General features: G+C 31.7%; 1 long non-coding RNA gene across 1 annotated transcript; it reads right to left on the bottom strand.

Moving 5' to 3' along the window:
• Positions 1-11,738: 11,738 nt before the first annotated feature.
• On the bottom strand, positions 11,739-14,061 carry LOC138124051 (uncharacterized). Its single transcript, XR_011156990.1, has 2 exons — positions 13,601-14,061; positions 11,739-12,263 (listed from the first exon to the last, which is right to left on the bottom strand). It is a non-coding gene; the product is annotated as an uncharacterized lncRNA (long non-coding RNA).
• Positions 14,062-18,954: the final 4,893 nt, after the last annotated feature.

The raw sequence follows: 18,954 nt of genomic DNA on the forward strand, positions 1-18,954 counted from the left end.
AAAATAGTTGAGTATACTGTGTGGAAACGACTTATGGAATAAATTCAGTAATTTCAAAACTAATCACATTTGTCGAAGACGCTGAAACAGGTCAATTTTTATTTCTCATAATGCTTACTTTAAGTGGCTTCACTTGTTCATGACGTCATCTGTTTTTGAGCTATGACATCACACTCATTTTTTTTTTAATGACAACCCCCACTTTTTTCTTCTCTTTCTGATAGACCTTACTATTAGCTAAATGATGAATGAAAAAAATTGGTACCTTACATAACAATTTTTTTGAGAAAATGACAAATTTTAAGTAAAAAGTAATTTTTTTTTTCAATGGGTTTAGTTAAAATCGAAGGTTTATTTTAATAATTTACAAAATTTACGGCATAGAATTCCCGCTGAAATGGAACAAATAAGCCCTGACATTATTGAGCGCAGTGTACAAAGTGTTGGTGACTGCCAAATGGTTGGCGGAGGACAATTTCAACATTTGCTTTACACTTCATTATTACCCTTAGATGTTTGTTGGTTTTTGTTTGAGGTCAATTTAAACGTTTACATTAAAAATTAAATTAAATTTTTGACGTAAAATTTGTCATTTTCTCAAAAAAATTGTTATGTAAGGTACCATTTTTTTTCATTCGTCGTTTGGGTAGCAGTAAGGTCTATCAGAAAGAGAAGAAAAAAGTGAGGGTTGTCATTTAAAAAAATCGGTGATGACGTCATAGCTCAAAAATGGATGACGTCGTGAACAAGTGAAGCAACTTAAAATACGCCTTATGAGAAATAAAAATTAACTTATTTCAGCGTTTTCAACCAATGTCATTAGTTTTAAAATTACTGAATTTATTCCATAAGTAGTTTCCACACTGTATGTATTGTGGGATATGTTTTTTTTTACTAAAAATATACTTTTTCTGTTTAAATAAAATGCTGTAACAACTTTTCAAAATCTATAAGTAAGACATTTCTTTGAGTGCCAACGCTCTAGAGTCAGGACTGTAGTTACTTACATTTAATTTTTTAATTTTTATGACTACCATATCAGGATTTACACTTTTAAATAAAAAAATTGTACTACAAGTTTTACGCTTACAGTTTAACGTCCAATAAAAAGTTATGCTCGTAAAAATTAATTGATTTTATAAACAAAAAATTAAATCATAATGATTTATTTCATAATTTAAGTACTCATACTTTGTTTAAATTTGTGTATTCCTTGAATTAAACAGGGGGTACGGCATCGAGGCCGGATTTATTTATCATTCATTACGGATAACAAGTAATGATTATTTTCTAACCCACCATACATCCGGTGACACGGCATTCAGGCCAGATTAATTTATTAATATAATGATTATCAATCAGCAACTGGATTAACGTAAATTTAAAAAATATTCCATGATTATTAAATACATAGTACAGCGTGATCAACAATGACTGAGTCTGTTGGCAATGAAACAATTGAAAAATACTGGTGTTTTTTTTTCTCGTAATTGGCATTGAGCGGATTTTTTAACTTGAGACCACATTAAAACATTTTTGGTTATGCCAGTTATGTTTATGCTATTACAAAAATGAACCTTTGACGGTGAATTTCAAATTTGCCAAATTTCATTGTTACCAACAGATTCAGTCATTCTTGATCACGCCGTAGTACCAAATATTTTTTAATTGATTATTATTTGTCTTAACGGTCTAAATTACCCAAGTCAATAGTATTTTAGACATTCGGTTTTTGGTTTGATTGTTTTCTACAAATAAAAAAATTAAGAAGAAAAGATTTCGCTATAAAAACAAATTAAGAAGAACATTTGGGCTAAAACTCAAATTTTGTGGAGTTTGCTTTGATGGTTGTGCCGTGTTGGTATATTTTCTTAGTGGTATTTGTTTGCTCCACTCTCCCTAGATCGTAACCAGCATCATCTGGGCAATGAAAATTAAGGAAAAAATCTGTAATGGAATAACAGTATTTTATCCTAGACGAGCACAGCGCAAAGGCAAATAAATCGACATAATGGGAACACCCAGTAACTGTGTACGAAACACAAACAATAATGCAAAAAAATAATAATAAATAAATGAAACCGGATGTCCTCCGATGCCTTCATCGTGACTGTTCTATTTTTAAAATGATGCATACGAGCTGTCAAATGCCGACTCGTGCACGCTGTCAGATGAATCTGTCAGCGTACCAAATATTTTTTAATTAAATTTATTGAAAGGGGAAGCAGGCCTTATTGAAACTATTAGGACGTTCAAGTGTTCTTAAATGAGAATATGTATGTATTTGAAAGCCACGCCTTCGGTGGACTAATTGTCTAAATGTTTTTAATAATTAAATGTATAGTAAATTCATTTTTGTAACGACGAACTACAGTTACTAAATTTAGTAATTTTTGTCTTGTGAGCACACATTTTTACCGCGAATTTGGGCTTTTAAAAAGTTAGGTTGTGGGTCACGTAATTTGCTTCTACAATTTTGTACTTTTTCCATTACGTTTCCATTATCTCCATGCGTAATTTCTTTTACATATATTGTTTAAAGTTTTTAAAATGTCCTGCTTCGTCTGCTTGCTTATTGATGCTCTATTCCGTTTTGGAAATTCATTCATTGTGGCAGCGACAATAATATGACAATTTAAATATTTGCAAACTGTCCAGTTTTTATTTATTTTGTAAAAAATCTAACAAAAAAAAAGTTCCAGCTAGTTCGTCATTACAAAAATGAATTCACTATACGAGATTTGTATTAATCTAAAAATAATACAGTTGTGATTTATATTATCCTTTCGTTGTACAGTTGCGGCCAAATAAAACTGGGCAGCAATTTTGTCTGTTGTAAATCGGAATTAAGTATTAAATCACCTGAAAAATCATCTCCTAGGATATAACATAGAAAAGTATTTTTCAAATTGACATCACCCGTCACTGTTATGTTGTGCCACAGGTAAGGGTATCTGGTTACCAGAGAAACTTTCATTTTAAATCCTGAATTACCAAAATTTATAAAGATGATATAAAATGTCAATTTAGTGGTCGCTTTTATTTGGCCGCAACTGTACGTATGATACTTAGTAAGAATACTGTGAAGTGTTGGCACAAATACACAAACAAAATAACTGGATGATTAATATTCTGCGAAATTAAAGTCTCACAAAAGTTCCTCTAGAAAAGAGATAACTAATGAAAATATACTTACGAATAGGATGATGACTTTGGAAAATATAATGACTGATGACTTTTTGGCCAGCCCCTGTAATAAAACCAATCAAGTCCCAACAATCTATTTTTATGACATTCCAATGAAATTTGTTTTATGTTAGTCATACCCATAACGTACCCACACTTTGATTAAGGCGGTAACATAAACATATTGTATTGCGATCTGTGGGTACAAATTTTTCCACATCATGTGGCAATGAAACTTTTACAGCTGCAGTTAATCTGGTTCTTCTGCTAAGTACATTTCATTCCATTACAAAAATTATCACAATTAGATACGTGCGTAATTCCACACTATACATTTCAATGTGAAATCGCAAAATCGGTTTTATGAAGCGACTCTAAGTTGAACTAAAGGATTAGAGGCAGTTAAAAAATGTTCCAGTAATTGGTCACACTTGCAAAGGTAGAGGTGAAGTAAAGTTGTCGTTGTGGTGGTCTGTGAAAAGAAGGAATAGAGCTTTGGAACAGAAATTAGAATGAGTAGTGCAGTAAAAATGATAAAGGAAGACAGAAGATACCTACTTTAAATTAAGGAAGAGGTAATTGAGAAATGTGCGTTAAACACAAGTTTGTTTCCCATGTACCTTCGTAGCAGAGATGAGTTAATAAAACAGGGAGTCAAAAATGAAAAAACAACTTTGTTTTGTTACTATTACATTTTTATTTTAGTTAAATGTTAATGAAGACGAAAAGTAATTAAAATACCAACCGTTGAGATTATGTTTCAGAAAATAACGGAAGAAGAGTTAATCAAGCATGAAATGTCAAGTCAAACAACTATATATTGAAAACTAACTGCAGATTAAAATATCTAAAGTAGGAGTATCCAAATAACTATGAAAAAAAATGTAGAAAACAAAGTGAAAAGGATAACGGAATCGAATGGCAAAAAAGAATAAGTATGCATTTTTAAACACTTGATTACAAACATATGAAAATGTTGGAAAATCAATTAGTAACTGATTAATCCTTTATCGTCGATATCTGTGACGAAATATAAATTAATAAACACCTCCCTGAAATTGCAATAACTGAAGCTAGCAACAATGGAGATTAAAGCTCTTAAAGCCTCCACAGACGATCAGTTCAGCCTTCAGATAAATATCAGATTTTTTATCCGTATAGAGCACCACACAGAACATGTTGTTTCAGACTGCAGATCGAAATGTCCATACACTGTACAATATTTCACCAAGTGAGAGATGGGGTAAAGGTACCTCACCAATTTTATACTTATTTTATGAGATTTTGTGGATGGATTTAGGAACAGAGAATTCAGACTGGTTTCCTCTAGTCCCATGATCAATTCAAGTGTGTGGTACATGCGTCTTAAAAGTATTAATTATTATGTTACAGAAAGTTAAAATAATGGGTTTTTTCAAAAAAGGAAATATTACAGATGTTAATAATTACTAATACCTGTTCACGTTGGGAAGAACAGCTGTGGTGCAAATGACTGACCTGTTACTATGACAACTCATATGAAAGTTAATGCCAAATGTATGCGATTTGCACCACTGATGTTCAATCCAACGTGAACAGGATATACATATTTACAATAGTACAGTTGGTTTCAAAAAAACGGGAAACGAAAATTTTCCTAATGTAAATTTGATTTTGTCCATTGAAATAATTTAAAAAATGTCATTGAATTTTGACGTTAATTCTAACCTATCTCTCGTAAGAAGGTTTCACACTATGGGAAAATTGTAAAAATGTGTCAATTTTATTCTGATTGCAACCAACTGTAACAGGACAATCTTATTCCTTAAACAGAAACATTTTTCGATCATTTTTATTTTCCGTCCTCCATTTCAAGTGGCCAGCTACAGTCGAACAACTGAAGGAAAGATCATGAGATGAACTAATAGCAATCCACACCAAGCTTTCTCCTGAGTTCTAATAATGATTAACATTTACTTTGATTGTATACATACCGGGTGTAGAATTGGTTTACGAGACATAGGATTTTACATGCATAATTTTATGGCAAAATGGTTAAAATGAAAGTTAGAGAGAATTAAAAGTACTGTCTAATTCCACTCTTTGTTTTTTTTCTAACATCTTGTGGTACTGAAAGAAAAGCAAGAAAGGAGTTAAGACAAAAATACTAAAAAGCAGTATTAGGAATGAAATTTGACTTCTAAAATTATTTGTCGGGTGGTTTTACTACTATTTAATTTTCTTTTGATCTGCCCTTCAAATGAACTCGTACAGGACTACAGGATAGGAGGAATGAAAAGGTATCTTCCATTAAATGTTCAAACTTCTCTCCAATTCTTCGATTCGAATTGGCTGAAATTGGTGGGTCTGGGAAAGCAAGCAAGGAAGTTTCTTAAAGAAGATCCTCCATAATACCATTTAAAGAAAGAAATAAAATTTCATGCCTGGTAGTACTTTTTAGTATTTTTGTGGTAACTCTTTTCTTGGCTTTTTTTTGTACCACAAGATGTTAGAAAAAAACTAAGATTGAAATTAGACAGTAATTTTAATTCCCTCTAACTTTCATTTTAACTATTTTGCCATAAAATAGTTAGGGGAGCCAATAATCAAAACATTTTATTTTTACATGTAAAATCCTATGTCTCGTAAACCAATTCTACACCTGGTATAGTCGCGGACATAAAAAAGTAGGACAATTTTTTTTCGCTAATGTAAATCTATTTTTTGTTCGGCACTGTCAGAATTTGAAAATTTTCTCCTGTGTGAACGGATTTTGAGAAACATCACAACTTGTCAAAACGAAACGTCAAGCTAATTTTAAAGATTTAAAGCGATTTGGGGCCTTTAAGGGGCTCGTCGAACAAAAAAAAAAAAAGTTGTATTCAGCTCGTTCGTATGTAAATTGGGCTTTTTGGCATGAATGTAAAACTGTAAATTGGGCTTTTTTTGGCATGAGTGGGCCAGTTCAAAGCGCGAGTAAAACAAGTTAAATAAACTACTATTACTCTTTCCATGGTTACTATTAAAATATATATTTATTTATTTATTATAGTAACCCTGGTGTACTCCACTCAGTTTTATCTATTTTTTCTCAATAAGACTTGTCTTACACTTTTTTGTCCGCGACTTCATGTATAATTGATTTCATATAAATGTTCATCAAGTGAGCTGTGCATTTGTAAAAGCACCTTTAATTTAGTTACATTACAAAAGTGACATTTATGAAGGTCATGTCCAATAAATCTTTACTTGGTAAAAATACAAAGACAAAAACAAATAAGAATTACTTTAATTTAATCAGTAAAAAGACGTAACATTGCTTTTGAAATCAGCAATGTTAAAATGGACAAAAACTGAAAAATTAGTCAAATCGGGTTCGCCCAGAGCAAGCAACTTTGAAAGTCAAAGTCACTAGCTTTAGCTTTAATACCAACAGAAAATCAGATTTTCATGGCTTGCTTAGATGCACATTTATATGAAATTGAGTATATAGTCCATTAAAAAATCAGAAAACCACCACCTCTGCTTTAGGTTGGTAAAATTTAAAAAACCCTAGGTAGTTATTTTTCTTATTATGTTGGTAACTATAAATTATGGCATTTATTTGATTCAAAATAAAATTCAAATTCAAATTCAAATTTCGTTCAAATTGTTTTATTATTGCTCAGCACGTTTCATTTATTTATTAATTCTTATTATTTTTACTTAAACATGCCCAGAATAGAATTCACACGAACCCCCGATAAATTTGAGTAATTTGACGGTTATAAACACTTAACCTCAAAATTACAATTCTCCCCAAATTTTACACTAGACGTTGCCGATAGTAATTATCGAGGAAAATGCGACGTTGGTGGATTTTTGATTTTTGAATGGACTTCACATTTTGGATGTTGTTTCAATTTATTGTTTTAGTTTGTTGATATCAGATTTATTTTACCGATATTGAGATATCGAAATTCAGCCATATTAGTGCCATTTTCTTATCAAAAATAGTACTCTCATTTTTATAAATTCATATTTCAAGAACCATTTGTCTAACGGTCGTGCAAAGTCCATGAGCATAGATTAGAATTTAATTATCTCTCCAAATGTGCAAAAAAATAATTAAGGGTTGTCATTAAAAAAAAAAGCGATAATGCCACTGGCCGGAAACGAAGAGCAAAAAAATTTTTTTTTTTAAATTCCGTTATTCCTAAATTTGGCTTTTACTCCATAATGCTCTGCAGACCTATGTCTGCAAAACGACAACCATTACAGTAAAGATTCATCACTGAGGAGAATTTGAAATCACCTCAAGAAGTAGGCACAGATGTGGACGGTACGATATGATGCTTGATCTTATTCTTCTACAAATTGTTGTCACAACGCTGCTTCCAACCAATCGTGACCAATTACCCGAGAAGTTGAAAATCAATCCCTCAGAGCGGAAAAACTAAGAGCACCACCTTCACGCTCCGTGGCGCTTCTAATCCAGGTTTACATCTACGAGTATTTTCTTCATTTTGTGACCACCTGGAGTAATCCTCGTGAATCGAAAGACCTACCTCTCGCTTACCAATTATGAGTGCTCTTAACAGCAAAAAATTTGCAAGATTTCTAGCTAAGGCCATTTCATAAGACCTTCAGGATTGAAATGTCACAATTTACAACTTAAAAACTGCTACAGTATGGTATTTCATAAATCGGAAAGACAAGAAAAAGACATGTGAATCAAAACAAAGACATCTGAATGAATTCTTGGTAGTTAATTTGTCTCATGTTATATCTAGTTAAAGGTTTACCTACATTCTTAAATTTGTAAAAATGCATATTCTAAATGTTCCATTATGCTGGTGTTCCAGAACTGCCTCCCTAGAGAAAAAAGAGAGTATTTGGGTAAATGTGATAATCTGAATTTTAAAGAAAAAAGTCCTATCTCAAGCGATAATCGAAAAAAGACATCTTAAACTTGACCAATCAGAGTTGAGCACCATCAAGGCATCAAGTGCTGTGTGCTGTCGGCTCATGCCTGTTTTCTATGGGAAGGCAGTTCTGGGACAGGCTCTATATTAATCAATTAATCATTGCATGTTCATTTTTTCAAAAAAAAAGTAACCGTGAACATTCCTTCCTTTAATTATGTACTTTCGAGCAGAAATCATTCAGGACTAAATCTGGCAAATAAAGAGGTTACTTGAGCTATTTTGAAACCGACATTATGCATGAATAGCAGCCACGAAACTATGTCTCTTCTAAGCCGGAACTTTGTCCTGGTTGAGTAGCACACCTTAACTCAGTTTTCACCTTCGTTTTCTTTAAATTAATTCTGTGTAATCATCTTCAATCAAAATCAAGTCAGTCAAAAGCATTCCATCAAAGAATAAATATTCCCGCTGAAGTGAGGAATCCTTGTGTCCCCACTCCATACTTTGATCATCCTAAATAAAAGTTTCATTGATTGTAATAAATCTTTTACAATAAGAAATCCACTCGCATCCGAGTTAATAACAATAAATAATGCATCACCCTCGTATTAGAAGCATCAGACGTTATTGATTAATTTTTCAAAATTTTTGTTCTGCAATTAGGTATCTACGAGAAAAAGTAGACACCAACTTTGTTTTCAACGTTTCGTCTCATTCCCTACACATATTTCTCTCATATTAAAAAGTGACGATTTACTTGTTTTTTTATTTATTTTGCAGCTTTTGATTGCTAGATAAATTATTGATATTGATTTAAACAGGACAATAAAGGAACACCAATAAGGGAGGTGGTGAAACTATCCCCACTAAAACCAAAGGAATTTAAAACCTCAAAGTGCGTGAATTAATTTTGAATTTTTTAAATATCTTGAAACAACCGTTGTTTTCCAAACATTGTTTAGATTTACTTTGTGTCACTGCGTAAACCACATTAATTATTTTATCAGCAGCAAACAAATAAGATAATTACAAATTTCTTTTGACTAATCTGTTTACTCATTCGGCTGTTAAACACTTTTCAGAAATTGTTATTCCGATTAAACCGTCATTCAATTAGTTCAAGGTAGGTACATTTAGGGTACAAAAATTTAATTACACTCCTCATCCTCCTCAGATGCGCACCAGCTGTTACAACAACGGTAAAATTATTAAAATAATAATACTCGGCTAGCTACAATCCAATGAGTAATGTTCCGGTTATAATTAGTTTCGTTTTCGTGACTTTCTGGTAAATTTATTATTTCTAATAAAACAAAAACGTCTTTCGATGCTGTGTGATCATAAAAATGCGGTTTACAGATAAAACACGAAAAATAAATCCTGGCTGTCGCCAGTAAGCGTCGAGAATGACAGTTACAATACGAACAGCTGCGAATGACATTTTCTAAATTTGGATTTTTGAATAAAGTGAAATAAAATCGCGTTTCCTTTTTAATTTTTTTTTTTTTAATTAATGATGCTTTCTTGAAATGTGATCCTGGAATTTCAAATACACTGTCCATTCTTTGTTGGAATAAGTGAGGTGAATCGCCATCGATGAAAATAATCATAAGCTTGTTTAGCTTTATGAAGCACTTAAGTAAGAAGGATAAGTGTCGGGGGAGTCATTTTGTATGTTTTACATCTCTTAGCTCTTCGCTACCCGAATTACGTGTTTATTTTAGTAAATGTAAACCGAGACGCAGAGCATGGTGTCGGGTCTCGGGATATTTTTATATGAGCACAACCAGCTAGTTATCTCGTGCATCTCGTGATTTATTTCTGTCGAGTATTTATAAAGTTAGAACGAAATAAACGAAACTTTTTTCTTTCGATTTTATATCAAACGCTGTTCATCGTTAACTTTTCTTATAGAGAAATTACAATACAATGTTATAAAAAATAATCAAAGCGATATTCCATTCCATTCTGGTACCTACTTTAATTTTTCTTTGATAATTTAATTCATGTATAAAAAATCCCATAAGCCGCGATGTATTTGTCACTTGGACATCGGATAAAGTTAACCCTAACTTTGCATCTGGATAAAATGTGCTTAAACTTCCATGGCAAACTTTTTCGAACCTGATTATTGTTTGTTGTTATGATAACGAACCAACAATCTTAAACATTGACACAGCTTGCAATAAATTGACGTGCAAAATGGCCAATTCAATTTTTCATAATTACCTACCTATTATTATTCATTAAATTATCTCATCGAATTACGCTCGAGGTTTTTTTCGTCCAGGATAAAATTTCATTTTTTAAACTCTAATTTGGTTTCTTTTTGGTAAATTGACTCCACAAACCACCAGATAAAAAAACTCGTCCTTCGGACTCGTTTTTTTATCGGGTGGTTTGTGTCGTCAATTTAAAAAGCAACCAAATTATCGTAAAAAAAATTCAATTTTATCCGGACAAAAAAAACCTCTCGTGTAATTACAGTCGAAAAAATGTATGTCAAAATGAAACGTCAAATTTATTAGGTCAACTCAATAAAAATTTTCTCGGTGGATTGTCGAATACAATTCGTGGTCCAATTTTTTCTGCAAAATTTGTCATTTAAGGCATTCGTAGCTTTTCCTTTTGGAAAATTAATTAATTTTCGTTGCAAAAGCTACTCATGTCTTAAATGACAAATTTTGTCGGAAAAAATTAGACCACTTATTGTATTATACAGTGTGGAATAAAATGATTTACATCTAGTTACCTTTGCATTACCCTTGTAAAAATACGAAATGCCGCTCTACAAAAAAAAGAAAGCCTAACCTCAAAATATTCCAAAATTCCAAATGTGATTTATTGCGAAGGGATGATATGAATGCAAAGTAAAGATTGAAATTAAAAAGGAGCTAACAAAAGCAAGTCACAGCTAGTGTTGAAAGTGGCCACCAACGTTTGTTAATTCAATTTAGTAAATTGTAACAATTGTCAATTCGATTGATGACATTTATTGACAGAATTAATAGTTCGGCACTTCAAAAAAAAAGTAGAGCGGTACAGGAAAATTTACATGTGCAAAAATTCCAAAGGTAATTAGATGTAAATCATTTTATTCCACACTGTATATGAAAAAGAATTTCTGGGTTTGTTTAAAAATACGAAGAAAAATGTTAATGTTATGTACAATGTATGACAGATGAAAAGTCAAGAGTAATTTTTGTTTCAAGCTGCCATAACATTTAATGAAAAATTATTTGAGTTTCGCAAATAAAGAAGCCAAATCTGGCAAATATGAGAGAGATCAGGCATTCATTCAAACTTTTCCTTTGTTCTTATTGAAATACACGCAAGGTATACATGTTTTTTCAGTGTTGGTGAGTTGGTGTAGGTATGTATATTAGCGTTGAAGTGGGGTAGCTCCTATTTCACAAGAAGTATGATCGATAAAGAACAACATCCTCGTTACCTACATGTTTGTAATCTTTCCGTAACAATGTCCAGACAAAAAGATTCAATTACAAACAAACTGACACACATAAATAGAATAAAATTACTTCTTAATCCATGCCAAGATCAGTTTGTCCCATGCACAATTGCACAAGTTATTCTTTTTATACCACGACTCCACGCATTGTTAGATACCAATAAATCAGTAGAGGATAGGACCAAAGAAAAGAACAGTAATTAGGTACATGTTCATTGGGAATCAGAATTACTCCATCTGTGACAAAAAACATACTTCTGTAAATATACGAAACTTCTTTGGAAAGTATGTACTCGTATTTCCATTTTTTCCCTGTTCTTCTGTTTATGCATCCTAATAATCCACGTGTCGACTATAACTATAAGACCATCCAAAAAGTTAGACGAAACCTCAATCCTCCTAAAAAGGGCGACAAAGCGACTGGGATGTTGTCACTTTCGGTCGTTTTTGCTCAGCGTTTGAGCAGTGGAGGATCAACTTCATCATTTTTTTTTTTTCATATCGGAATATGAATTATGATGCACGATTTGTTAATGAGAAATGTATGTCTGCTGTACGTTTTAATCCAATTAGTCAATTCCCAAAATCAAGTCATGCACAACATCGATATTTTCTGGGTCTGAGTTCATCTCTGACTTTCGTTGTTACATTTGTTTTTTTTCATGCCTACTTTCATTTTCCATGTAGGTACCTCGCTTCATCCACCTTCCCAGTTTCTTAGTCTGAAATAAATCCCAGGCTAAAAATAGCAGCCATTGTTATAACAACACATATTATGCTAAATAAGTATAATCATCGATTAAAGAATGTTTGTATGTTCAGCTTATGCATCCTCTCCGCTTCAAAGAACATTTTTAAACACTGCTCACGCTGCATATTTATATACCCACTTTCAATTGATAGATACACTCAACTCCCCTTTAATAATATTCCTTGATCGATTAATTACCAAGCATCAGTAATGATTTTTGCAATACTTTATAATCAAATCAAATTAAAACGTTCAAATTATTTAAAAAAAAATTCAAATTGATTATAAATGCCTGTGCGACTCGTCGATAAAGACTTCCGCCGACAGATTATTGATCAGATAAGGTAAGCAGATCCTATCATATTTTATTAATGACTGAATAAATTACATGCAAGTTATTTACAATGAGATTAAATTCTCTTCATTACAATAGTATTATTCTGTACAGAGTGTCCCATCGAATTATAATATCTTCTGATTGATTGGGAGCGATTCCTTTAATTCTGGGAGATTCCCGACTTAATAGTACCTACTCTTGCTGAATCAGGAAACATCTTACAAACACAGTGTGTTACAGTTTTTTAAGATTAACCCAGCATTTAAGTAGGAAATTAAATTTCGAAATTAACGACCAATAAACTTTAGTATTTCCTTTCAAACAGGCTGATTTTCGTTAATTTACAATCAAATTAAAAGTAAACGAGTGGCCACCATGCGAAACTTGTGTAATAAATACTTGTTTTTGTCACTTTTATTAATCTATAATTTTGTGAGATGATATCATTATTGTTAATGCCGAACTAGTTCCAAACAAAACAAAAAATCTCAGCTCGAAACAAGATGAAGCTGTTACCAACACGAAATGTATTTCTTTTTTCTTTAAATAACAAGTTCTAAAAAATTCAATTCTGGGGAAACGTAATCTTGTGGATGTGGTTTAACTGTGGTTAAGGCGCTAATTCCGGAATTAAAACTTGAATTTCAACACGCATCAACTACCAGTTTTATACAGTAAAAAATTCATTAGCTGTTGGTTTTTATATAATTAAACATTTTTAAAAATGATTAAAATAAAGCGGCTCAATTAAGTCGGCAATTTGTTCTTTATTGCGTTAACACTATTTATTTACTTATAATCAATATAACCTTGTGCAAAAGAACCATTGTTCAATCGTTCTAGTCTTGTTCTTGCCTCTGCAAAACCTGTTCAATTTAAATTTCAAGAACACTTTTTATATCGTCTATGCTTTGTGCTAGAGCCTAATAATCAATAACAGAAAAATTAAAACTTCGTTAACAAAAACTCACCACGTACAGAATACAAAGGTTGAAGTTCAGTAATGTTGGTTGACGAAATTGGAATCCAGATGAATTAGCCAGCAAGACACGCGGACTTGAACCACATGTAAAAATTAAAATTGTTGTGTCTCCTCCTTGAAATATATTCCGATTCCCGCATATAGGAGGTCGTCTTTCAAAGTCTAATAATCAATGTTAACAAAAACCCTAATGGATGACAAAAAAATCTAAAATACAAGACCATGTATGGTAGGCAACCAACTATACACACAAACGTTTCTTTCCTAAGAATTTTGTTCCATTAAAAAAATTAATGAAACGATTTAAGTAACTTTGATTCTTAAAAATGCAAGTTGGATTCCTAGTTCTGCACTAAATATCCCAAGAATTAGACACTGTGATCCACCACTAATGAGTCAATTAACTAGACATAATTCAAACATTTACACACCAGTAACACTTCTGCAGTCTTAATTGGTTTGAACTGCGTTTAAAAACTGTATCTAAGCGGAGAGCGGATTTTATGAATAAAATTTACAGAATTTGTAAAATAATAATTGGCGATACTGTTTTTTACAAAATTGAAATATGGAGATTATTAATCAAGTCAAATACATTTAATTGAACCCTCTGTATATACTCATATAGGTACAACCGATAAATCTGTCAATTTTTAATTTTCTCCTGTTAAAAATGCATGATTACAGTAATCGTTGAGGTCTGATGTTTGGTGTGCACGGCACAGGCAGATGGCGCTAGCGCCTTCTACATTGATCTAAATTTTACGAGATGAGAGATGTTTCCAGGAAGAATGAAGAAGCTTCATTTGATGTTATTTCACTAATTTCCTGTGAAAAATTAGTCACAAGTTTTAGACAAAAAATGTACACGTAGAGAAAATATTTGAGTACACTTGTAAACCCAACACGAACGACATGAAACTATCGTACATGCAACAGATTTCCTTTTGTTATCATGTATTAAATTTCTAATTCCAATCGATGAGTAGTATTTGATTATTTAAGCCCAATAAAATATGCAACAGACTAATAAGGTAATTGAACATAAACTGTACAAAATATCATTACAGAAAAATGAGTCGTAATTGCTTATTTACAACATTTTCGTGTCATAATAATGGTTGTTTTATTAAAGTCCTGTTAAAAAATTGTATTGAAAGCGAAGTAAATTAAAGGTCAGATAAAAATGACGTGGAAAAAATCTCTAACAAGAATTGTTTTATTTTTAAAATGATTTGGGGATACTAAAGTACCTACTTACTTGATACCTATTACATTATTACATACATATTTTGAACCTTTATTCTTTATTTAAATCTATAAGAAGTTCCTGGTATAAATGAAAATTTTTAGTGAGTTGTTCGGAATATACCTAGTTGTAATTCAGCAAAAGTCGAGGGTTGTTGGGGTGAAACGGGAAGAAGGAACAGATTGTGTTGAACATTAGTTCTACCCTCCTCTGGACCTAACACACCAACATCTGTTTCCTTTTAAAGCAGACATTGTCTTGGGACAGAAATGAACCTTAAATTTTTAAAGAGACACTCGGGAGCGAGTCGAAACAAACAGTTCAATCCTTTATGAAGCCCAGAAAAAAGATCTATGCTTTTCATACTTAACAATGTAACATTTTTAATTTTTATACTAAAAAACTTAAAAACAGATTGATAAACCTTTGTTTTGAAGGTAAAAAAAACTTATTATTTCTTGTACTTTTATAAATCAATATTTTAGATTAACAAATTTAAAAATTAAGAAATGATGAAGATGAAAACGGGAATTTTCAAAATTAGCTTTTTGGTGATTTGTGTACCACAACAATCACTTTGTTTGTTTTATAGATGGGTATTTCTTGCGATCACAGAGATACATTTTTAATAGGGAGCCACAATTTGTCATACATTAAAAATTATTTGGTCAAGGTCCCAACAATCGTAAACATGTCAATCAAATATTAACTAGAGAAATCATCGCCTGTCACTCAATCAATTTATAACTAACTCTAGTTAGAAGATTTTAAATTAATTCATTTAATGTTGGTATAGCTGCATACAAAAATTACATCACATTCCTATTTTAATGAACATTTTGGATGATTCAAAAATTACAAAAAAAAATTGTACCTAGTATATCGAATGTTATTTCTATTCAGGAAAAATTGAGCAAACAAAAATTTCAATATTTAGCAAAGTATTCTTTTTCTTTAAGAGCAGTAGAAGAGTGTAGCCTGTGTAGACAATTAAGCACTCAATATGTAAAGAGTAAATTTAAATTGTAATTCTAGCCTTAATTAACGTTTCAGTATGATTCCATACGTTTTCTATAGACATAGAGCTTAAATCAGGTGATTGTAAAGGCTACTAATTATATTAATAATCCTTTTTTTTCTACCACTTGTACTAGTAAATTTAGAAAAAAATTACATTGCTGGTTTTGTTTATTATCGTTTACTTGAAAATTGTTTGCAATAGTAGTTCTCTTGTAGGAAAATTCAAGAAATAAATGTTTTCAATAAACACCCATTGTGTTAAGTAATAAAGTAATCCCACCAAATTAATCTGCATCAACAATTTCGTTTGCTTTACAGTTTGTAGAGCAGAAAAGGAAATGAATAGAGTTTTCTCATGCACTCATTATAATGTAACACCCGGTATAAATATAGAACTCGTCAACTCGAGAGTATCACGAGATTATAGATATTTATACCGAGGATGCTTAGAGGTAGCGTAGCAACAAACATGATCAATCAAAAGTTCTTCTTTGCACTTTCGACACTTGTTCTCAAAAAAAAATTGTACTTCTGCTTAGACAGGTTTCACTAATTAATTCAGAAAGTTTTGTCAATAACAACATTTCTCAACAATTTTTGAGGACACCAACTGAATTTTCCTATAAATAAATTTAATGTTCCGCAAGCGTGGAGATAATAGACGAACATAAATAACCATGTTGTCACTTTGAACAACGGATCAGAGTTATTAAAATGCCAATGACTCAATGGTTGTGTACTCTGCACAGCGCTTCTGCTTCCGATCACGATATTATCCTGATGCGGTCTTTCCGCCATTCTGTCGCAGAATGTTGTCATGATCGATAACAAAATGCCGCAGACACACCTCGAAAACAGAAATTTTGGGTAATTAGCTAGCTAATGAGGTTATCACGATATGATGCGGTAATTCATTCAAGAATATTGTCTGCCACTCTGCTGTCGACTGAACACGCCCAACGGATATGACGCCATGAGAAAACGATGTTCACTCGACCGTATACAAATGAAGATTCTTTTTTGGAGGACTTCCGCATGTACGAGTGCAATTATCGGTCGGTGCAGGTAAGCACCTTCGAACATGTGTGGGTCAAAGCAAAATAGATTTTTTTAGTAAAATTTATTTATTTTTCCAAGCAAGATCGGGTTATGTAAATTAATTGAATTAAGAAACAGATGATGGATGAGTCACAGTATTTTTAGACAACGGTGAGGTTCTTACGTAATATTTTGCTGTAACAACATAAGGTGAAAAGATTTTATCATTAAGGTAGGACGTGCAAAGATTTTGAATGTTTTTGATTGAAGCGTTACTTTAAGAATGTCAAAAATGTCAAAAATGGTAAGGCGATGACACTGTCACTAGTTCTTAAGCAACGTTGTAATGATTTATTGGACATAACTTACAGTTCTTCCTGTCCAGAAGGTACGTACTCGTACATTGCCACTAAAATCCTAAAGCTAAAGGCGCATCAGGAAAAGCTTTTTGAAATAAAATGTGCTCAATAAAAAAATAACTGAAAATATATTGAGATGAGTAGCTTCTCTCAAAAATGTTGACGTTATTAACTGGATAAGTTTTTTTTTCCCTAAATGAAATTGGTCTATGTTTAAATCAGATATACCTACATAATAGCTAAAAATCAAGCTCAAACATGCAGCATAATTGATGAGAAAACTTTTACATCACATATTACTTCTAAACTCTTAAATTTATGATACATTTCTTATTCACATCGATTAGTCTTTTATTGAAAAAGAGTTTTCTTCTTCTTCTTGCTCTTTCAATAAAATGTCGTAGCCTCCGTCTGTTAGATGTGTAATTTCTTGCTTGATTCAACTTCCAACCTCTTGGTGCTCGATCGATAAATATACTACTGTGATAACACGGCTCCACCACTACATTTCTGGCGACAACAAACTACATATTACTATTTATTTATTTTTTTTTATTAAACTAAAAACAGTATTGCTAGAAAAGACACTTTAAGGAACTTCAGTAAAACTCAAGAACAACTATTTCACATACAGTGTGTCCAAAAAGTCTGGAAACACCCCAATAAAATAGAAACGAATGATTTTCGAGAAAAACGCAAAAACAGGTGAACTAGCATTTTCAAAAAGCTTTCTATTGGTGGTATCTGTTTGCTGTTTTTGATGACCTTGAAAGAATTATGATGTCATCAGAGGTTTTTTTAAATAGCAACGTCGCATTTTTACTACCGTTTTTAATAGATCTTTTAATTACCTACCCGACGGTCAAAAAATGTTTCAATTTACATAAGAAATTTCCTGAAAAAACCTATTTTTTTTATAGTAATAACTTTTTCAAGGTCATCGAAAAGACCAAAAAGAAAATATCAGCAGAATTTTTTTTTAAAACACTAATTGACCTGTCTAGATTTTTTTCAAAAATTATGCGTTACGTTTTCATTTGGGTGTTTCCAGACTTTTTGGACACACTGTATATTTCAAATTTCAATGGCGGCGTTGTAGCATAAATATCTTTAATTCTGTAGTAGATAGTATTAGAACAAAATACTGATTGATAAGAATAATAATAATAATACCTAGTTAAAGTGTTAAATGTATCCATCCAAAATAATCCGGGTAGAAATTTTTCATTGCGTCCTGTGTATTGCATTAAATCATTAAAACAAGTGTATATTTTACAGAAACCAAATTTAATTTTCAGTATGTAAATTTTTTAAATTAAATTAGAATTCGATAACATAATTACATAACATTTTTGATTTACAATGCAAAATTTTCGATAATAATACGGAATCTGGAAAAGTGCCCCGAATGCTTGCAGCGTTTCCACGTAGAATTTTAAACTAAAATACAAAATTGGCCTCTTTTAAATAATTTAGATTAATTTATCAAGAAATTGTGCTCAACGTACATATTTACAAAGGTTTTCTACATTAAAAGAAAATTGTTTTCCACTGTAGTATATGTCAATTATTTTGTTATTTCAACTTAAAACAATATTTATGTTTTTCATATTTTTCTTACTTGGCCTTGCCTAAAAATTCAACTCTTTATATTGTTAAATTAAGGCACAACAAAAT

Source organism: Tenebrio molitor, chromosome 2 (assembly GCF_963966145.1).
Source record: "Tenebrio molitor chromosome 2, icTenMoli1.1, whole genome shotgun sequence".
Lineage (NCBI taxonomy): Eukaryota > Metazoa > Arthropoda > Insecta > Coleoptera > Tenebrionidae > Tenebrio > Tenebrio molitor.